A 24,536-nucleotide genomic window follows, 5' to 3' on the forward strand; every position below is an offset into this window, starting at 1 on the left:
TCTACCAAGGTTGACACAATTTTCAAGATTGATACTGTTGAGAAGAAGACATCAGAAGAGCAAGTCACCACTATAGGAAAATAGGAAATAAGTTAGGTAGATTTATGTACACCTACTACATAAGGACAAGGTACAAGTCAAGTCATAGTGGAAAAATAGGGAAAGCCTTAAGAGACAAAACTAACATCTAAGGTGAAGGAACAAGTTTCCATTCAAGCTTTGGTAGCTTTACCAGCATCTAGCACTCCTTCCATACAAACTATTCAAAAGTTGAGAATAGGTGCTACTCCATTATAGATCTCAGTGCCAAGCCTGAGTTCATCAAAGATTGAAGGAGTAGTTCAATATGGAGATATGAGCCTAATGAAGAAATTATTTTACCCAAGTTTGATTTTGATACTATGACAATAGATAAAATGGGCATATTGTAATAGGCCCTAGCGAGAAAGCATCAAGAAATGCTTAGGAGAGAACATAGGTAGAAGTAGACACTTCAAGACATTAAGAACATCTTTCTAGATGCATTTAGTTTGCCAACTCTTGATGAGAAAAAGACACTAATGGAACAACTAGAAAATATAGTGGAGAAGGTCAGTAATGAAGACCTTGATTCAAATGCCAAATTATTGGAATGGTCAGAAAAGAAATTCCAAAATAAAGTAAATGAGAAAATATTTGGTGACATAGCGCTCACACAAGTTGCATTGGAAACTAAGGTTGAGGATGTGAAGAAGGTACTTGAGAACATATTCTCATTGTATGCAAAATTATGTAATCCAACACTCTTCATCCAAGAGACAAGAAGTCACATTCTGAGTCTAGAGAGCCAAATTTTTGCATCAAGTGCAAGACTACCAATGAATCTAGCTCAGAGTGAGAAGCATTTTAGGACATTACTTCAAACAGAAAGTTAGTTAGCTATATCAATAGCAGACGAGGATGATATAAGAGCCAAACTAACAAGCATCCAAGTAACCTATTGCCCATTTTTTCCCCCATTTAGCCCATCACTAATAACCGATCAGCGAGATCTTCAATGGGCTAGATTCCTTTGATGTGGGTTAACATGCTTCTCACTCAAGTTAACATCTCATGTTAATGTAGTTCCTTCATATGCCGAGGTAGCATAATTCCTTCATGTGCCAAGTCATGGGTTAACATCTCATGTTAACATAGTCCTTCATATGCCAAGCTAGCATAATTCCTTCATGTCTCGAGTCATAGGGTGAACAGCTCATGTTAACAGAGTTTCTTGATGCGTCAAGCTAATTTACTCCCTTCATTGACTGAGTTGGTTCATTTTTTCTTCATGTGTTGAGTTGTGGGTTAATGTACATTTTTGCACTGGGTTAACATTCTGCATTTTTTCTATTTCAAGAAGTAACTTTTCTTACTTCCGCAAAATTGTATGCTACCTCTTTGACTATGTATTGGGGAACATGCTAACAAATGAATTAATGTCAAGTGGTAGGTCAGTTCCTTCATTACATTCTACCATCAGATCAAGGTTCATAAAGGGTGGTCACTTTGTCACTTTGGGGATTTGCTTGATCTTTAGTTCATGCAACAAAGAAACTAGTTGACACATGGTAGGTGGGCCTTTTCTTCTTATGGGTTGTGGTGTGGTGTATCTTTGTCTTGCTAGGCCCCTTTGATATAATGGTTCTAATTTTTTCACATCCTCCCTTGGCCCTCTTACGAAAATGCGATGGTCATCAGATTTAGATGCAAATTTTGGAGATTCCTTGCTTCATCTCAGCTATTTGTGTGGTTAGGTAAGGAATCTTGATCGAGGGCTATGTTTTGATCAGCGTTGGAGATATTTTTTGCAGCATCTAGGCCATCCATATCAATAGGGAGATCTACATTAACAGTTAATACATTTTCTAATTAGTTCAAATTTATTCCACGCGAGTCAACTCTATATTTTTTTGGCAGGTTAATGTGTGTGTTATCCCATCCCGCATTTTCTTTGATAGTATTGTGAATTTATTTCTGGCAATCATGGCAAGTTGCAAGGATCATTTCTTCAAGGAAAACAAGCATTTTGGGGCTTGTTCCATGGCATTAATGAATCTCCATGCCTCTTTATTACATTTAATGATCAAATATTTTTTATTTTTATCTCTATGGTTGGATTCATTGATTTTTCGTTATTGTTACATTTGGAGTTGTTCCATGATTAGATTTGTTTCAGATTTGTAGTAACTACTTGGTGTAGTGGTTGAGTTTGGTTTAGGGCAGAAAAATATCTTAGTTATGCCTGAGCTATAAAGGAAGATTTTGAAAACTTTGTAAGGGTCTAATCTTCTCTGTTTTCTCTAGCATTGCTCTAGCTTGCTACTACAAATTCCTTTTTCCTCTAATTTATATGACATTCTACCTTATCTCCTTTAGCCATTGATGTATAGTGCAAGAAATATTTTTCTCTCATTGGTGTATTATGAATATCTGCAACCTTGCATCACTGTATCTCTTTTTGTCTTATGAATGATATACAAGTGAATCTAATTTTCCTTACATCATTTATTTAGGTTTTTTGATCTTCATGTGGTTGTTAGATTAAAATAAGTCTGGATGTGTATATCTTTTGGTGTCATGATGGTTCAATAGTTCATGTGTAGGTAGAGATTGGCTTGAACACTCCATTTTGGTGCATCACCTCCTTAGAATAGACTGGGTACATTTTGTTTCTTGCATCTCCTTCTCCCTTTTCCTCTCAAGTGTAGTTAGGTGCATTTAAATAGAAAAGGAAGCCAGCCTTCTCCGAAGACTCAACCTCACAATTTAAGTCTCACGGTTTTGAGGTTGTTTCCATGTTTCACAAGGTTGTCCTTATGTAAAAAATTTGGACAAGGGTGCAAACTTTTGTGACAATAGCTTTTGGCACTCTTGGTGGGACTCTCACAAAAGAAGATTTCAAGGTTAATGCTGAGAAGGTAGTGCTACTCTCAGTATTGTAGGCCTTCAAGAGGCTCATTCCATAAATTACTTGGTGACTCTACACCCTTCACATCTAGTTCAAACTGAGTTGCAGTGGTTCATGCCCAAAGCTGAAACAAGGACATCTTCTAGAGGTAAATTTCAGTATCAAGAGCTTTCATTTTTCAATGCTAGAAGAAGAAAGACTAGAGTACCTTTATCACTAGTTAGGAGTATAGTAGCAACAAAAATACCTGCAAGATCCATATCTACTCCTTTTTTTGTTAGATCTTAACCTAGGTTGTCATTTGATCATATAAAAAGGCCATTATTCCATATGGCACAGCCTAGAGCTCATGCTTTTGCCACCTTTAATGGTGGAAGTCCTCTCCTATTGAATCAAAGACATGGTATACTAGTATCAACCCTCAAAAGTATACCCAAATTTACTGGTGAAACTTCCATTTCTCCCTTAGAACATATCCAAGAAGTTTCAAATGTCTACAATATACATGGTATTACAGAAAATGATGTAGATGTTAGGTTTCTAGCTTCATCCTTAAAAGGGAAGGCCTTGCAATGGTATAAAGGTTTGGCTCATAACTCTGTTACTAATTGGGATGGGTTAGGAGTTAGATTATGTAAGCACTTTGAAGATAAGAGTGATCACCTATTACTCTTGGAGTAGTTAACAACTATCAAGAGAGCTCCCCATGAATATATGATTGACTTCAATTATAAATTTCAAAAGACATGGGATAGAATACCCACTGTAGTCAAGCCTTCTCTTGGTAATGTTTTTTTGTATTACCTAAAAGCCTTTAACAATGATATTGCTACCACTCTGCAATCTATGGGAGGAGACACCTTACTTGGTGCCTATGAAATTGCCATCAAGATAGAGAATATATTGATACAAGGAGGAAAATTGGCTCCAAGGCTCCCTATGCCCTTCTTCCTAGATATTCCTAATCATAGACCTCCAATAGCCCCTAGGTAAAAGCACAAACCTATGTCACCTTTTATAAAGAAACATGATATCAAAATGCGACAAGTCAACATAAATGACCAAAAAAATGGTATTTGTGTTTAGAATTTGAAGATATGTGATAGGTCAACATTAATGACAAAAAAAATGGTATTTGTGTTTAGAATTTGAAGATATGCGACAGGTCAACATTAATGACAAAAAAAATGGTATTTTTGTTTAGAATTTGAAGATGATGTAAACTGATGAAATGTGTAGAATCGGATGAATTTTATGCCTATAATTTTTATAATTTTTTAAAGTAAGAATTTGTTCATTTTATTTTATATTGAAGTCCCTTTTCTAACTATAAAAAATATAGGGTGTATTTCCCGTCAAACAAGTACATGTAAATCATCATTTTTTGTTTTGATTTGAAAATATCTTATAGATGGCATGTATAGCTAGGGAATATATATATATATATATATATATATATATATATATATATATATATATATATATATATATATGTATGTATGTATATGTATATTTATTTATTTTTATTTTTTTTTGATATAAATTTTTTTTTTATAAGTACTCAAGCTCGACCTTATCAGAATGCAATAGTTTTTTCCTCCCATCAAAACTTCCCTATCAAATCTACACCTTCTTGACAAAAAGCACATATTCATGAAGAGGACCCTCTCCTCTAGAGATAAATATAAGTTTAAATTTTTTTTGATATGTTTTACTATTTTTTTTCCTTTTCTGAGGGAGCATCTTTTGAAATGTTAAAATATTGACTTATAATATTTTGAAATTATAACATATTATAACTAATCAAAAAACTAAAAAATTTATATAATGATGCTATTGATTTTGAGGTCTACAAAAGGGTATTTTTAGTTTTTGAAAAAAATTGAGTTTTGATAGAGAAATAAGATTTGACCAAAATAGGTTTTGGTATCATAAGCAGTGATACAGATCTATGCTTTTACCCCCTATCCTTACTAGATATATATGTCAACCTCTTGCTAACTCCAATAGCTTCTACATCTTCCAATGAGGTAGATAAGATCAAAGCCATGATGCAGATAATGATGTAAAAGATAGACAAGAATATGCAAGATCAAAGTTCTAATCTAGAAAAAAGGTTGCAAGATCAAAGTTCTACTCTAGAAAGGAAGCTAGAAGATAGTCTCTCAGTAGTCCAAAAATTGGGTAACAAGATGGTGACTTTGGAGAGACAACAACCTCAAGGTGATAAGGCTCCTCAATTGCAATATCAAGCTCCAAAAAATGGTAGGCCTCCAAATCAAAACCAATGTTACACCCCACATAATCAGAATAGGCCTATTGGTCATGTTTCTAATGCAAACACAAATCAAAGTAGGGCCATAGTTCCCTAAAATAATTTTGCTAAAGAGTAGGACTTTTTCCCCTCTTAAAAATATCCATGGAGTCATTATACGTGCCAAAAGAAAGAAGTATTCCTAGCAGTAACTACACAAGATCCATATATTGGACAATAGTATAATGGCCCTCAGTCTACTAATGCGTTCCATTTGCAGCAACCAAGGGATTATTCTTTTATGAATTATCAAGTGGAGGAACATTGTAATGTAAACTAGGATTCCATTGCTCACAATACTAGGAACAAGAGGAGAGTTGTTGAAGGTGCTACTCCTCCTCCTAATCTAGCCTCAACTTCAAAACAATACTTCATGTACAAGTAGTGAATGATCAAATGCCTGTAGGTAGCAAGTGAAAAATAATAGTAGCCAAGATGTGATTAATCCTCAAGTTGTTCCATCTCAACCTCATACAAATGTAGCTCCGAAAGCTTCTACCAGAGCACATAATGCACCATTCAGTGTGGTAGAATAAATGAAGAAGAAAAATGTAAATATTTCTATGTGGGATGTTGTTAATACTATACCAATGTAGAGGAGGTTGCTATAGCAAGAATTGGAGAGTATTGAACCAAAGAATCAGCCATCAAGAGAAAAAAGCACCACAAGTCTAATACAACCATCAAGGGAGGTGGAAATAAGTAAAAATATTAGACCTCCTCCATTTTATGTTTCTTTAATTATAGGGGATAAGTTATTCCACAATTGCATGATTGATTTAGGGGCTAGCAGTTCAATGATGCCCAAGTCTATCGTTGATGCTTTAGAAATGAAATATGAGCCCACTGTTAGAGATGTATTATAGCTAGATGGTAGTACTATCAAGACTATAGGCATCCTTAGGAATGTGGAAATGGACCTACATGCATGCCTTGGTTGCATTGGAGTCCAAGATATATCAATTGCTAAAGTCAAGCCATATTTTTCCATCTGTCTTTCAAAAGATTTTACCACCCAAATAGGTGGCTACATATTTTATGATTGGTCCTACATGCTTTTTAGAATAAGATATGGAGCCAAGCTTCAATAAGGGTAGACCCTTTATCCCTCCATCACACTGAGTCCTATACCCCTAGCCCCATAAATATGAATTGCACCATCTATGAAGAAGAGGAAAGAGAAATAGTAAGTGAGCCTACTACTTCACTAGCAGAGATATCTAATTTTCTCTTAGATAAATGGGCTAATGCATACTAGTTATATCCTATATTAGAAACCCTTGAGACAAGCCTTGGTACATATTTTATATCAGAAAAGGATGATCTTGTCCCTAGCCTTATAAAGACCAAAGATGATATGAGTGGAATATGGAGCATGTACTTTAATGGATCAAGAAATAAAAATGGATCAGGAGCCAGTGTGATGTTGATTTCTCCTTCACAAGAAAGGCATTACTTCTCCTTTAGGCTTCAATTTAGTTGTACTAATAATATAGCCAAGTATGAATCCTTGATTTAGGGTCTCCTACTTCCTCAAAAAAGAGGAATTCAAGAATTAAGTGTATATGGAGATAGTGATTTGGTGGTTAATCAAGTAAGAAATTAGAATACCACCAAGAATGGTTTGCTCAAGTCTTATAAACATATAGTATGGGATTTTCTTGAAAGTTTCAATACATTTAATATTCAAAGCATCCCTAGAAAGAAGAATAGATATGTTGGTAGACTTGAAGTAGTAGGTGCATCTTATGATGTGCCAAAGAACCTTCAAGCTAAAAAGAGGCAATAGATTAGAGTGGTGGTTAGGCCTTCTATTCCTAATAACAATGTTAATTGGAAAGTGTTTGATGATGAAAAAATTGTAAGTTTCTTGCAAAATGAAGCAAAGATTTTAGATAGAAACTAGTTAAGACTATAGGATCAGTATGGTGATCAGATTATTGATCTCAGTTCCAACAAGTTACCTAAGGGTCTTATTACATTAGGGAGTATCTTCAATCTTGATGACCAAGCAAGAGATAGAGGCATGAACCTTGCTGGAAGCAAGGATGATCACACACTGGTCATGGTTGCTAATGGAAAATATTTAAACATGGGAAAGGTATGTTTTGAAACTAAGAAAGAAAGTTTTATTCATCTATTTCAAGAATTTAATGATGTATTTGCTTGGACATATGATGATTTGAAAGGTTTTGACCCAAGTTTGTTTCAGCATACCATAGATTTAATTGATAATGTCAAACCAGTAAGACAAAGACAAAGACCAATGAATCCTAAAATTAAACCCTTAATGAGAAAAGAGCTATCCAAATTGATTGAGGCCAATATAATTTTTCCTATCAAGCACTCATCATGGGTAGCAAACCTTATTCCTGTTAGGAAGAAGAATGGAGAAATTAGATTGTGTGTGGACTTTAGGGACCTTAACCAAGCTCCCCTTAATGATCATCATCCCCTCTATTCCATGGAACAAATATTATCTAAGGTTAGTAGTTCTAAGAGGTTCTTATTTCCTAATGGATTCCCTAGTTATAAGCAAGTGTTGGTCAAAGAAGCTGACGGATACAAGATTGCATTCACCACAAAGTGGGGCACCTATGCTTATAGTAAAATTCCTTTCCATTGACTAATGTAGGTACCACTTTTTAGAAGGCAATTGAAATGGCCTTCAAGAATATGATTGAAAAATTTGTATCGGTCTATCTATATTATATTATAGTATATTCTAGGAGCATGATAGATCATTTTGGCCATCTCAAACAAGTGTTTATAAAATGTAGAGAGTTTGGTGTGTCTTTAAACCCAAACAAGTATGTGTTTGCCACTAATAAAGGAAAATTTTTATAAGGACACATTGTATCTAAATATGGTTTAACCATTGATCTAGAGAGAACTAAGGTAATACTTTCTCTCTCTCTTCCTAAATATAAGAAAGGGCTACAAATTTTTCTTGATAGGATAAATTTTATGAGAAGATTTATTCCTAATCTTGCTACCATGGTGAAACCCTATACATCTATGCCCAAGAAGAATATGGTCTTTGCATAGACCAAGGAAAGGAAATAAAGTTTTGAAGAGATCAAGGTAGCCATAGCCTCAGCCCCCACTCTCATTAATCCAAATTTTGAAAAGGATTTCATTCTTTATATCTTAGGTGGTGAATCAAGCATTTCTGCTATCTTGACTCAAGCAAATGATAAGAATGAAGAACAACCCATAGCCTTCTTTAGTGAAGGGCTTAAAGAGTATGAAGACAAATACAACTATGTGGAGAAGCAAGCCCTTGCATTCATAAGAGCTTTGAAAAAAGTAAAACATCTTCTATCACACAACAAGATCCATTTACTAGTACCTCATGCAAGTGTGAAGGACTTTCTGTTGAGCAAAGACATTAGTGAGAAGAGAGTTGGATGGGTCACTAAGGTACTGGAATATGATGTTGACATCCAGATCACCAAGTTGGTAAGAGGGAAAGGATTGTGCAAATAGATGATCTCATCTCAAGAATTAGATGAGGAAGTTGCTATGATACTAATAGAATGCAGAGAGGCAAGAAATGATAACCCAAGGAGTTGGATGGATGATTTGATGACTTTCTTGTCAATTAACCAATACCCTAAAGGATTGAATAGAACTAAAAGAAGAAAATAAAAGTTACAGTCAATTCCTTATACCATAGTTGATGGTATCCTTTTTAGGAGGTATTTCAATGGAGCCCTATTGAGATGCATTGATATAGAACAAGGTGAAGTAATAATTAAAGAGCTCCATGATGGTCTTGATGGTGGCCATTTTTCAGCAAGAACAACTGCCATGAAGATAATGAGAGCTGGTTACTACTGACAATCCTTGTTCCATGATTGTCATATGCATGTGGGAAGGTGTGAAAAATGTGCTTTCTTTTTTGGTAAACAAGAACTTTTAGCTTTTCCTCTCCACTCTATTCAAGCTGATCAACCCTTTTCTCAATGGGGATTAGATTTCATAAGCCCCATCAATCCTCCTTCTAGCTCTAGTCATAAACGGATTCTAGCTACTATAGATTACTTCACCAGATGGATAGAGGCAATTGCAATAAATGATGCCACAAAATCTTTAGTTGTTGAATTCCTTGATGGAATTGTAACTAGGTTTGGTGCCTCTTTAACCATTATTTTAGATAATCCAAAATCTTTTTTTGGAACTCAAATTTGTTCATGGGAAGTTGATCATAATATCTACTTGAGCACATCCTTTAACTACTATCCTCAGGTCAATAGATTAGCTAAGTCATCCAACAAAAATCTAATTAGGATTATGAAAAGGATTGTAGAAGATAACTAGAGGTGGTGGCATCAAAAGTTAAAAATAGCACTATGGGCTGACAAAATAATGCCTAAAAGAGCCATAGGAAATTCCCCTTTTATGTTGATATATGGCAGAGAAGCTAAGCTTCCTATTTCATTGGAATTTCCTTCTCTTGAACTAGCCCATCAATTGGATCTGATTGAAGATGATGCTATGCCTATAAGAAAAGTAGAACTAATGGAGTTAGAGGAAAAAAGAAATTAGGCCATACAGACCTTAGGAGCACATCAACAATAGGTGAAGAAGTCCTTTCATAGGAAGGCTATGTTCAAAATTTTCAGAGAGGGTGATCTTATGATAACATGGGATGTTGATAGGGAAAAACTAGGGAGGCACTCAAAATTTGATGCACTATGGAATGGTCCCTATGTGGTTATCAGTTGCAAGTAGGCCAATTCTTTCTAGTTAAGCATACTTAATGGTGAAATTTTGCCTATTCCAGTCAACGGAATATATCTCAAACTATGCTTCTGATGAAGGTTAAAGTTTCATGTACATGAGTAGTTTAGTCTTCTTTTTGTTTGTTCCTACTTTCCAAGAAGTGCATGCACACAATTGCTCCTTTTTCTAGAGTTGTTCTGAGCTTTTCGGAGCTCCCCAGAGTTTTTTGTTCCTTTTTGGTTGAAATTTTTTTTTGCTAGTTGTAGGTGAAATAACACGTCAATTCTTGGTAGTGACTCTATGCCCAATGGATTTCTTAAGGCCACTAGTCTATGCTTAGTAGGAAAGCATCCCCTCTAAGTCACCAAGAATGTTGGCCATTTTTGCCCCAATTTAGCCAATCACTGATAACTAATTAGAGAGATATTCAATGGGCTAGATTCCTTTCATGTGGGTTAGCATGCTTCTCACTTGGGTTAACATCTTGTGTTAATGTAGTTCCTTCATATGTTGAGCTAGCACAATTCCTTCATGTGCCAAGTCATAGGTTAACATCTCATCCTTCATATGTTGAGCTAGCACAATTCCTTCATGTGCCAAGTCATGGGTTAACATCTTGTGTTAACATAGTTTCTTCATGTGCTGAGCTAATTCAGTCCCTTCATTGACTGAGTTGGCTCATTTTTTCTTCATGTGCCAAGTTGTAAGTTAATGCAAATTTTCATTCTGGGTTAACATTCTACATTTTTGCTATTTCAAGAAGTGACTTTTCTTGCTTCTGTGAAATTGAAAAATTGTATGATGCCTCTTTGACCACTTATTGGGGAACATGCCAATGAGTGAATTAATGCTAGTTGTGGGTCATTTCCTTCATTGCATTCTACTATTAGATCAAGGTTCATCAAGCGTGGTCACTTTGTCACTTTGGGGAGCTTCTTGATCTTTAGTTCATGTGAAAAAGTGACTAGTTGACACATGGCAGGTGGGCCCTTTCTTCTTATGGGTCATGGTGTGTTGGATCTTTGTCTTACTGGGCCCCTTTGATCTAATGGTTCTCATTTTTTGCATCCTCCCTTGCCCTTATTACAAAAATGTGATGGCTTTTAGATTTAGATGTAGATTTGGAGATTCCTTTCTTCATCTCAGTTATCTGTGTGGTTAGCTAAGAAATCTTGATCGAGGGCAATGTTTTAATTAGCGTTGGAGATATTTTTTGTAGCATTTGGGCCATCCATATCAATAGGGATATCTACATCAATGGTTCATACATTTTCTGGGTAGTTCAAATTGATTCGATGTGGGTCAACTCTATATTTTTGAGGTGAGTAAATGTGCGTGTTATCCCATCCCATGTTTTCTTTGATACCATTGTGAATTTATTTGTGGCAGTTGTGGCAATTTGCAAGGATCGTTTCTTCAATGTAAACTGGCATTTTGGGGCTTGTTCCATATCATTAATGCATCTCCATGCCTCTTTATTGCATTTAATGGTCAAATATTTTGGATTTTGATCTCTTATGGCTAGATTCATTGATTTTTGGTTATTGTTACATCTGGAGTTGTTCCATGATCACATTTCTTCTGGATTTACAGTAACTACTTGGTGTAGTGGTTGAGTTTGATTTAGGGTAGAAAAATATCTTAGTTACACCTAAGCTATAAAGGCAGATTTTGAAAATTTTGTAAGGGTAGACTCTTCTCTATTTTCTCTAGTATTGCTCTAGCTTGCTACTATAAATTCCCTTTGCCTTTGAACTGTATGGCATTCTTCCTTATCCCCTTTAGCCATTAATGTGTAGTGCAAGAACTATTTTCCTCTCATTGGTGTATTGTAGATATTTGCAAGCTTGCATGATTGTATCTCTTTTTGGCTTATGAATGATATATAAGTGAATCTCATTTTTTTTGCATCATTTATTTGGGTATTTTGATCTACATGTGGTTGTTAGATTAAAATAAGTCTAGATGTGTATATCTTTTGGTGTCATGATGGTTCAGTAGTACATCTATGGGTAGAGATTAGTTTGAATACTCTATTTTGGTGCATTACCTCCTTAGAATAGATTGGGTGGATTTTGTTTCTTGCATCTCCTTCTCCCTTTTCCTCTCAAGTGTAGTTAGGTGCATCTAGATAGCAAAGGAAACTAGCCTTCTCCAAAGACTCAACCTCACAGTTCAAGTCCCACAAGTTGGAGGTTGTTTCCATGTTTCACAAGGTTGTCATTAGGTAAAAAATTTTGACAAGGGTGCAAAATTTTGTAATAACACAACCCTCACCCCACATATGGAAATTTTTTACAAGGAGCTAGGCTATGTTGAAACTCTATTGAAGAAAGACCCCAATCTTTCTAATTTAGATGGTCTAGTTCACCTTGCTACCGAGATTGCCATCCAAATCAAGTCATTAGATTTTGCATGTGCTAACTAGGATGCAACCCTCAAGATAATAATGGATGTCCATAAATCTTTTCTAAACAAACACACAATAAGTGTATAGCCATTTGACATAAGTGTCAAAAAGGGGGAGAATAAGAAAGGGGGGGCATAGTAGAAGGGAGAAAAAGAAAGGGGGGGAATAAGATAAAGTTGGAAAGATAAAAAAGGGGGAGAAAATTGAAGTCAAAGTGCATCAGCAGAGACATAATTACTCAAAAGGAGTGCATAATTTTGGTTATAGAATAGACATATCAACTTAGGGGGAGTTATCAAATTTTGAGGTATATAAGTTATTACAAAATTTTAATGTTTGAAGTTTTGTATATAAGCCAAGTTATGGATATGTTATGCTCATAAGATTAAGAATGATAATGTATACTCAAGTGTTTTGGACACTCATGTCAAAGGGGGAGATTTTATATCTCAAATTGGTTTTGACAAATTAGTGTCAACACACTTAAGTTATTTACTTAGTTCATGTTGAACTAGTAATGCAGGTCGAGCACAACATGTAAATATTAGACCATGTCAGGTCACAATGAGTGCCAAGCCACTCATGTGCTGAGTAGATAGATCATGTCAAGTGATTTAGGAGATGATTAAATAGTGGATGTTGAGCAATATAGGTGCTAAGTCACAGTAGAAATATTATTGTATGTCGAGCATCAAAAACATCAGATGTCGAGTAAAATAATTTTGACATATTTGTTTATAATGGCACAAACAACTATGTCAACCATTTTTGAGCTGACTTAAGATTATATTTTGATATTTTGGAGATAAGGAAAAATCTCTAGTTGGATTCCCTATGCAATTACATGTATCCATTCAAAAAATGGGAAGGATTAAGTGGAAAAATGGATGTATCTTAGCCATAGATTCATACCTAACCCTAAGCCACCAAAGTCTTCTTAAGGAGGAAAAAACCTTAAAAATCTTACTAATGAGTGCATAAGGAATTGAAGGAGTGAAGAGGATATTTTTCATGCATAAATAGAGCATTCATGGTGACTTAGAAGTTAAGAAGTGAAACCACATTGTAGAATCAGTTAGAGTAGAATAGATGACAGAGAAAGGGATACAACAAAGAGACATTTAATTAATAAGGATCAATAAGACATTGTTTAGAGGTGATCTATTATTAGGCAAGCAAGTGCTAACCATAGGATCTATGTTGAGACATTCTAACAAGTGATTTCAGTCAAATCTCTTAATAGAGTAGTCCTAATAGGTTGTATGAAATCCTTTAACAGGGTGCTTACTTAGTTGTAAGTTAAAGTCCTCTAACCAGTCACACTTCTAATAGGGTGTTGCAATTCTCTAACAAGGTGAGACCTAATAGTTTTTGTAAGCCTTTAACAAGGTAGACCTCTCATAGGGTAGATTGTGTTTCATGGTAAAAAAATTGTAACCTTAATTAGATACACTTTATTACTACAATAGTGAAAAAAATTGGGCATCATCCCCACCCCAGTTTTACCTTCTCACTTGGAGGGTTCCTTGATAACCATATGTAGTGTTATGTGTGTGAATACTTACGTGTTTGCATGATTTAGATATATATACTTTACATGTTATTTTAGTTTACTCATTGAATGCACAAGATAGAAATGTTATAAAAAAATTATGGGTCCAAGTTTAAACTACTTATTCACCCCCCTCTCAAAAGTTTATCTTTCCTATTATAATTCCAACATGATTCTTTATCATGTTATTTCCTAAAGTAGGAGTTGTTATCTCAACTCTTGGCTCTACTAAAGGTTCTGAGCTTTGTTCCTATCTTGGCTCTCCTTCATTCTCCAAATCATTGTTAGTCTCAAGAAATACTTCACCATTCCTTGGCTTAGTAACAACATCATCATTTGAATTGTAACCAACTATTCTTTCCTAAAGTATGAATTTTTCATCAATTCTCACATTTGCACTTTCCATAATAGTCTTAGTTCTTTAGATTATAACATCTATAAGCCTTTATTTTCATTGAATAACCAAGAAACATAACTTCATCACTTCTAGCATCAAACTTACCAATGTCATCATCTCTCTTTATGTAACACTTACTTCCAAATATTCTAAAATATTTAACTGTAGTGAGTGACCAAACCATAATTCATAAGGTGTCTTGTTTGTGCCCTTCCTAACTTTCACTCTATTTACACTATAGACTATTGTACTCACATCTCTCCAAAATTTCTTGGATACATCATTATCTGCTAACATAGCTCTTGCAGCTTTTGTAATAGATTTGTTCCTTCTCTCTACAATTCTATTCTATTTAGGGGTTCTTGAAGCTGATAGCTATCTTTTAGTTCCATTTTCCTTACAAAACATGTTAAACTCATATGAAGTAAATTTGTCTCCTCTATCTAATCTTAAACATTTAATCTTCATACCAAATTCATTCTCAACTCTTATTTTTAATATCTTAAACTTATCAAATGCCTTAGATTTCTCTTTAAGAAATGCAACCCACATCTTTCTAGAAAAATCATCAACTAGAATAATAAAATACCTTTCACCATAGAATCCTATAGTCTTTGTAGCACCACTAAGATCTATGTGTACAATCTCCAACTTCACTATAGTGTTAAACTTCTTGCTAGGAAAATAATTTTTGTTATGCTTTGCTAAAACACACTCCTTGCAAATTGTGTTAGTAGGCTTCACAATCTTTGGTAAATCTCTAACAACAAACACTTTACTAGTCCTTACAATACTATCAACATTTATATAATAGAATCTCTTATGCCATAGCCAAATTTCATCTACCTTTGCAACCAAACATGTCATTTCAGTAGGATTCAACTAAAATACATTACCTCTAGATCTGGTTCCTATTCCAATTACCTTTCCATCTTTATCTTTGATCATGCATGTATTTTCTATGAACTCCAATTGATAACCTTTGTTTTCTAGTTGTCCAACACTCAAAAGATTGTGCTTTAAACCATCAACAAATTATACATCCTTAGCATTATTTTTACCATCAAGAGTTATAGCTTCAATACCTTTAAATTGGCACGTTGCATTATTTCCAACTCTGACTATTCCTCCATCCTAACTTTTGAAGTCAAAAACATTGTTCATGTCACTAGTAATATGATGTGAACAACCACTATAAATTATTGAATTAGATTTTTTCTCAACCTGTGATACCAAATCTGCCTTCTCTAGAATTTCTTCTTTGATTGCCACAAATCCAATTTCATCATCACTAGTACTTAATGCTTTTTCATCAGAATCATCATCTTCATTTGCATACAAATATTCTCTATTCCTTTTAGACTTATAACTTCCCTTATACTTTTTCTCCCTTTTAAGACACTTAGATGCATAATGACCATATCCATCACAAGTCCAACACTTAAAGATATTCTCTTCTTACCAGAAGGGCTACAACTTCTTCAATCTTCCTATCTTCCTTAGATCTACTACTACTAGTAGAATCTCATGTAGCACTTGTGCTCCTTGATAAGTTGGGTTGAATATTCAAGGAACTAAAAGTTGTCTCTATTCTGGTCAATTCTCTAGACTATCTAACTTCATTTTCAATTGCTTCAAGTCTTCCAAGCAATGTCTCCTTAGTGAAATCTTTGGTACAAGATATCAACAATTGTATCATCTAAACTGTTGACTTGAATGGTGGTATAAAAGTTTTCAATATCTTCCATATAACTTCATCATCATCTTTGGTTCCTCCTTGAGCTTTAATACCTAAAATGATTTCTGATATGCTACCTATATATGTTCTTATATATTCATCTTCAATCATCTTAGTATCTTGAAATGCACAAATCCAATTTTGTAGCCTCAACTTCTTAGAATTTTCATCACCTTCAAAACTATTTTCCAAATCTTTCAAAATCAAATGTGAAGTAGTGAATGATTTTACCTAATTGTACTGAATTTCAAGAAGTACAGTCAATAGTGCTTCTCTAGCTCTCATGTCACACATGAAAAGATCTCTTTTTTCCTTGGAGAAACTTTCCAAATCCTTTTCTTCAATGATCATTTTCATTGATTTTGTCAAGATCCAATATCTCAATCCCATACACAACAAATGTGTCTTCATCTTTTCCTTCCAACTATCATAGTTTGTTCCATCAAACTTTAGACTATATTTCTTGAACATGTTCACCATGGATCTCCCAAAGCTATTAAAATTTTTCTTCAAGGACCTAAAGCTCTAATACCAATTATTAGAAACAATTGTCCACCAAGATAACTGGGGGGGGGGGATGGGGGGTGAATCAATTATGCAACAATTAAAACACTTATCTTCTTTAAACAAGCTTAACCATTCAACCAAAGTAAACAACCATACAAAGATGCACATAGACAACTACACCAGATATGTTGACTAGGTAAACCCTTGATCAAAGAAAAAATCCCAGTGGGAATGATGCCCAAAAGATTATGTACTAATATAAATATTCCTTGTTAGAGGATGGAGCCTCTTAGGATTCTATTACAACATTTAGTACAATGAGTCCCTATTAGGAGACTTTGAATCCCTATTAGGAGATTTCAACCCTATTAGGAGTTGTGGTACAATGTATGCAAGATGAGCCCATTGCCCAAACATGCAATTTCAACTACAAGAAGAGCTCATTGCTCAAACAAGTAATTTACTGTTATCTTCTTTTTCCTATCCTTTCCTTTTTCTTGTCAACCAGACCAATCATTGTTGGACCTTGTGGACCAGGTCAAAAACCTTAGATCCAATACCAAACCTTGTATCACTCAACAAAACCTTAACAATGAAGTTTCCTTCACTTCCACACTATTTTAGCTCAACTTCACATTTCTTACTATTTGCTACTTATCAATCATTCACAATCCACATTTACGCACACCATGATAAAGGAAAATGTCTTTCCTTATACCAAGTCCATTAATAATTCCCTAAGTCAGCAATTAGACCTTCTCAATTAATTATTATAGGACCACATTAAGAACACATTATACTTAGTGATAACCTTAATCTTCCACCTTCAACTTGAATAACTTTTTGTACATGCAATATTATGATGAGCAAGCTTACCCACATCATCCTTGACATGTCTTCTCCATGTCCTCAACCTCAATCCTTAAGATATCAAATTTTCTAAGAGATATAACAAGTTTACCAGAACATGCCTCTATAAACTCTATCTTAGAACAAACATCACCAAAACTTACATAACTTCTTCTAGACTTATCCTTTTTACTTCTGACATTAATTGTTAGAAATACTCAAGACTATGCTAAGTTATTGAGAGGGGAGGGGTGAATTAGTAACTTCTAAAACTTCAAAAATTTCAATTATTAATCCAACAATCCAATTAGCATATAATCCATCACATATAATCTGATTTAATTGTATGCATAAGAAACTAAAAATATGAAAGCTTTCATAACACTATGACACAAATATTTTGTGACCTAGAAACCTTCCAAATAGAAAGCAAAACTGGGGTGGGGATGATACCCACAAACTTTAGTACTATAGTATAAAGTTAGCCTGTTAAAGCTTACATTGACCACTTCTGATGATCTACCATATTAGGAGCAATAAGGACTATTAGGTCCACCTTATGAAAGGATTACAAACATACAACTAAGTATGCACTCAGTAAAGAGATTTACAAAAGACTATTAGGTCTACCTTGTGAAAGGATTTGATTTTGTTGCTCCTTATACTATTGTAGCCTTTGTAATTTTCTCTTTCTGCTCTTCTCTGATGATTAAATTAATTCCACACATATACATTACTTACTTCTTACAATTTTGATATGATACAATACATTACATATATAACAATCCAATTATATAGATTACAAAGTTGGCCACAATACAAATTAACACAAATATTACAAAGTTGGCCCACATGAAGACACTCAGGTTCTAAAGACTAACTCGGTGAGGTTCTGATACTTAGCATCCATTGTAAATGCTTGGTATCATCATGCACTTGGTAGACATAGAAGCTCAGTCCATATTGATCACTTCCAAGTAGTCTTGAACTTGGTCTGCACTGGTCATTCGGTAGATACAGTGGAACTCGTCATATAAACTAAGTCTCTTGATTTACATTGTATGAATTGGTAAACACTATCACTTTGAGCTTGGTATAAACTGAGTCACTTGGTTAACACTAAGTAGCTTGATTAGTACTAGACTTGTATCACATACACTGTGAACTTGGTGAACACTTCACAACTCATCTTGCACTGGTAAACCTAACATGAACTAAGATGCATGGTTTACACTATTGGTCTTCACTATAACTATGATTGCTCAGTAACCACTGAGATTTTTCCAAAGGACTCGGTAGCAACTGTAGAACTCGGTGACAACTGAAATACTTGGCAAGCACTAATAGTTGTACAATAATCTCGGTAGCTATGTACAATCTGAATAAGTGTGTGTCACTAATAACAAACTTGAATAATATTTCAACAATCTCCCCCTTTGGAATTAGTGGAAAAAAAACTTATCAACCAAAGCTGAATTCAAAAAGTTTCTTGAACACCTTTTATCCATCACCTTGTGACACTAGCTCAATAGAGTATACTATTTTTGATATTTTTCAAAATTGATTTTGTAAGGGATATATTTGTACATGGTAAGGTTCTTTCATACAGTATACTATACATCTTCTTGCGCTCTATAACATATCTCTCTATACATATTTTACTCCCCCATTGATTTTGCATTTTCTCCCCCATAACATATGTCTTTCCCCATACATATACCTTTCTCCCCTTTTTGACATTAATGCCAAAGATTTATGTTATTTATTTACATAGTAACACAAAAATAAGATAAAAATTCTAAATGTACCATAAGAATGATTGCAAAGGTGTTATCACAATTGTCTTGTAGGACCTTGCATGTGTGAAGTACAATTAGGACTTCTGCTGACAATTCTATCATATGATCCGCAATGGAAAAGTTATTGTCATGGATAAGAGTTTTTGAATGTCCAATATGTTTCTATAGTGTATCCATGATGGGAAGAATCATTTTTTTTTATATCTATCAATGTGGATCTAATTCTTGCTTCTTCTCTAAGCAATTCTACTTGCATATCTGACAAAAATCTTATCCTTTGAAAATTTGTAGAGCTTGAACTAGGGTTAAGTTGTAGCTATTGAGCACTATTGCCTAACTTTTAGTCACCCATCATTTTTCAATCTCAAGTTAGTCTGATGTCTAGATCTAAATCCTTCATAGGTAGGCCATTCTTGTCAGGTTTCCCTTTCTCTTGCCCTCTCATTTATTTTTCAGGTGGGTTGGTTTAAGTGTTGTCATGATGGGTAGGTGATAGCTCCTAGCCCGGCAAGGATATCATGTTTTATTGATGATCTTCTTAGATAAAGGATATACAAATCTTTCTTATTTTAGAGATTCATGGAGTAGTATGTGCAATCCGAAAAGACATTTGGTTACTAAGGACTCTGCAAATTTGGAAGATCTCTAGGTGATCAAAGTATCATTATATCTTATCGGATATCAATAAAGGTCTCATTTCAAATAAGTGACCAGATTTGAAGGGAAGTTATAAAGTTTGAAAATGCATGAAAGACTTATCTTCTAAAAATTTCTCAAAACAAAATGGCTTTTGAAGAATGACACATTTGAAGAAGCCGAGCTCTTAAAAGATATAGCTACTTGAATGTTACAATTTGTACATGTATTACATTGTTAATGGTGTTGAGATTCAAGAATGTCTGATCAATTGATTTTAAAATTAAATTGAATTGTGGGATGGTACCAATGACTTGCATAAGAGTATCAATGAATGGTGACCTTGTTAAACTCATAGAGCTAACTATCAGTGATTATCTTGAACTTGAGGAGTTGCCAACTCTCTCCAAACTGAACTACATGGAGAATATTAAGATTGAATATTGTGAGAAGCTAAAGAACATTTTTCTACCTACAAAACTCACCATTTTGTCTGTACAAAATTGTAAAACTTTACAAAGTGTATCAGGAAGTGGTGATTTCATCAAACTTACAAAGTTGATTTTAACAAACTGTCCCGAGCTTGAAAAGTTTCTAAGTCTATCTAGAGTGAGTTGCATGGAGGAAATTAAGATTTAGTACTGTGAGAAGCTAAAGGACATTATTCTACCAACATTACTCACCACTTTTTTTGTATGCTATTGCAGGGATTTGCAAAGAGTAATAGGATATGATGATACAAAATTTATAGATCTAACTATTAGTGAGTGTCCTGATCTTGAGGAGTTATTACCAATTTTCAATAGACTACGATTCCTGGAGAAGCTTAAGATTCACTCTTGTGAAAAGATACAAAACATTACACTACCAACAACTCTCATCAATCTATATGTACACAATTGCAGAGATTTGTAGAGTATAGTAGGATCCGGTGATCTTATTAATCTTACAAAGTTGTTTATCATTGAGTGTCCTCAGCTTGAAGAATTACCAAGTCTCTCCAAACAAAGCTGCATTGGTATTGATTTTTGTGAAAAGCTAAAAAAAATCTCAAGTTTTGAAGAGTTGCTTTCATTACAATGGATATGACTTGGTCATTGCAGCAATACATTGATATGTAATTACATTCATAACTTGAAGTGTCTACTATCATGGGGAATGATGACGATTGGAAGAGTAGCGGGTAATGTTGGAGCAGAATCAAAATTCAAGATGTATCTCAATAATGATTGCTTCTCAATTTGTAAAGGGATGGTTATAAGATTTTTAATTGTGAAGGTGGAAACTTGTGTTATAAAAAAGATGATGGGGTTATAAACATTATGGAGATGCTCTACAGTACAAGCTTGCTTGCCATAGTTGGAGCTGGTGAGCAGCCTGCATTATCTCCTCATAGGCTCTGTTTGTTCAATACCAAGAAAGGAACTTTTCTCAAAAAGCTAAATTTTGTCATAGCTATTCTAGAAATTCGACTAAATAGGAAAAGACTTGTTGTTGTGTTAGAGGAGAGTACATACATTTATGATTTAAACAACCCAATCATTTTGGATTCAATTGATACTATCCCTAACCCAAAAGATAAATGCTCATAAGTCACCATTGGCAGTCATGGCTTTGTCTTTAGATGGATCATATTTAGCAACAGTTTCAGAGCAAGGAACTGTTATAAGGGTTTATCTAGTGTCACAACCTTCAGAGAGATTCACTTTTTGGAGGGGTACATATCTAGCTGTTATCTATTCTCTTTCATTTGGACCACCTGAACACAACTTCCTCATCTACTTGCAGTAACCAGCTCCTCTAGTTTTGTGCATATTTTTACCCTTGGGCTAATAACTAAAGAGAGGAACAAAAGATATTTTGGGTTGCTTGCAATTGTAATACCAACTTCTCTCAATGATGCATTAGAACCTTCTTATCATCATGTCATGCTTCACAGTGTACTCCCTCTAGGAGTCAAGAGCTGAGCAATAATTTGCAATGTTGAAGAAGTTAGCATGGTAAAGGTGATGGGTTTGACAACAAACATACTAAGAGTTCGGATACTCAGTATTACTTATAATGGCTATTTCAATGATTACAGTGTCATATTAGATGATGACAATAAACACCCATGGAATTTAGAGAGATACTATAATTGGCTAGCAAGAGGTCAACAGTGACAAGGAAAATCTTCTACATAAAAAAAAATTATAATTCCAATGTTGCTGTACATATTTTTCATGATCACTGAGATAGCTGAATGATACAGGAAAGAAGCTTTGGCAATGCTAGTTCTATTATAACTATAAGACTTCAAGTTTTTATAATACATCTTCAGCTTGATTTCAAGTAGTTTGATAATTATAAACTTAATCATATGGATTAGATATATGTCTATTTGGTTCTACTTCTCGAGCAAGGTCAGATGAAGAGACAAAGTCATTTTGGTTCTTCTTATTGTATCTTCATAAGTCCATGGCTTCAAACTTTTCAAATTTTGGAATTTAAAACACTTCACATTCTCATGAAGATCATATATTGTAATCCCTATATAAACTATTGTAAATAGAGATGGAGGGGTTCGGCCTTTTCTAGATATAGTTAGAGAGCTGGACTAGGAGGGGGAAAAAATTGTTGATGTATCAGACTTAATATTGCAGAGCCAATAAAGAGGATTTTATGTCAATGGTTTTCTATTCCATTTAATTAGTCATTGCTTCTATATATCTTTCTTTTTTCGAATTACAGAAGGAGACTAAATATGTTTTATTCTTTTGTCATGAGGCTATGAATTAACCACAGTAAGAAGTGCTTTGGCATATTTAGAGAAAGATTCATTAGAAGTCTTTAATCATCTCATTTATTTTTCTATTAGCCTTTTCTATAGGTTAATTAAATGCTGATTATATGGATTCATTAGAATTGTGAGTTCTATTGCTTGGTTTATAGATTATAAAGTTTTTCTTGCCTGGATTAAGTCCTGTTTAGGCTTAATTCAGTTTGCCTCTTCTGCTCTCGGGTTAAGAGCATACCCCATGTTAGTTTATGAGAGAAACATAATTCCTCAAACATTATTCACATAAGGGAGTTGTACCTTTCAATTTAGAGGAAATCTATCAACCCCATGATAGATTATCCAACTGTTGGCATCTAATTGTTCTTTCAGATTTGGGCATTTTGGGAGTTTATTCAAAAGAAATATATGTTTACCAACAAGAACTAGCTTTCAAATCTTCATCTATTTTGGACAATTTGTCCTTTATTTCTTTAGTAAACTCAAAAACATCACATATCTTTCAAAAAAGTGATGACACATTTGTACAAGATGCTTCCAAATTGCCCAAAATTGTAGAAAGTTCTCATTGATGAATGGCTATTTTTTGAGCAATGTGCTCTAACACTTTATTATCAAACTTCTTTTCTACTTTTTGCACTAACTTATGTTGTCCCTCAAGTATCTTCATTAAATTTTTGTACTGCCTCTACTAGTTGATACAAAATTGGCTGAGAAGAGTCAACCTCAATACCTATGACCTCTGCCAAAATGTTCTTTATATCTTCAATTATTTTAAATTCCTTATCTCTCTCCTCTCTTAGTCTTTTCCATTTAGCGTTCTTCTAGAGGAGTTTTCCAAATGATTGCATTTGGTCTGGAGTAAGCTTGGAAATATGCCAATTTTGGATTACAATTTCCTCATCTAAATCAATTTCTTCCTCTAGCTCTTTTCCTTTACTCAAAAATTTTGCACTCAGTTGAACCTTGGGATCAACTGTCATTACACTTATTGCTTTTGTACCTAGAATAGAAATAATAGTAGACATGCTAGGGCTAGCTGTAAAAATTGATATTGTGCTTATTGAAGGAATATTTATAGAAATACCTAAAGAATCCAAAATTGATGTGCTCAAAACTAAAGTAGTCAACTCGATTGATGAAGGAAGAGTCTGCAGCTTGGTAGATTAAGTGGAGGTCACTTCTATTAGTGATGTACTGAGATAAGTCAGAGCAAAGAGTGATTGGACATTTGGATTAGCACTGGTGGTCACAATCAAACTTGTCAGGGCTATATTCATGCTTGATATTGTCATTGGTTTGCTTGGAGAGTGAGGAAGTGATGCAATGACTATTGCAGCTATCTTAACTAGATTAGTCTCCTTATCATCTTGCTTTTCTTCCTTGGTAGCCTCTTTTCCTTGATCCTCTTCATCTTCTTCATTGTCAAAATGAGTTTCTTCTTCAACATTCTCTTCTTCATCTTTCTCCTTATCTTCATCATCATCATCATCTTTAACATCAACTAGAAAATAACTTGATTAATGTAATAGATAGATATTCTTCCAAGTGTTTGTTGAATTCCTTACAACATATTCAATATCCTTCATCAAAATTAGATAAGTATTAAACTTTAGAGTTAATTCTTCCTTATTTTTCTTCATTGACTCTTTTACCTCTACATCTGATATGCTCAATACTACCTACCTCAAGATTTGACCATATATTCCTTTGACAGTTTGCATGGAAAAATCCCATCTTGGCTTTATATTTCCCAAAAAATCATTAAAATTTTGAGAAGCAACTGGGTTTGGTGAGTATTTCCATTTTCCCATCTTATCCATCACTGGGTCTTCAATCTTCTTCTACTCCTTTTCTATCCTAATTTCATAATTTAATGATTTGAAATTTATTATTATAAC

General features: G+C 34.2%; 1 pseudogene; it reads left to right on the top strand.

The window, feature by feature from the left end:
- The window catches only part of LOC149542101 (autophagy-related protein 18b pseudogene), a 30,929-nt pseudogene extending 8,927 nt beyond the window's left edge, over positions 1-22,002 (top strand).
- Positions 22,003-24,536: the final 2,534 nt, after the last annotated feature.

Source organism: Cupressus sempervirens, chromosome 8 (genome assembly GCF_028749045.1).
Source record: "Cupressus sempervirens isolate cs-2001-9-10 chromosome 8, ASM2874904v1, whole genome shotgun sequence".
Lineage (NCBI taxonomy): Eukaryota > Viridiplantae > Streptophyta > Pinopsida > Cupressales > Cupressaceae > Cupressus > Cupressus sempervirens.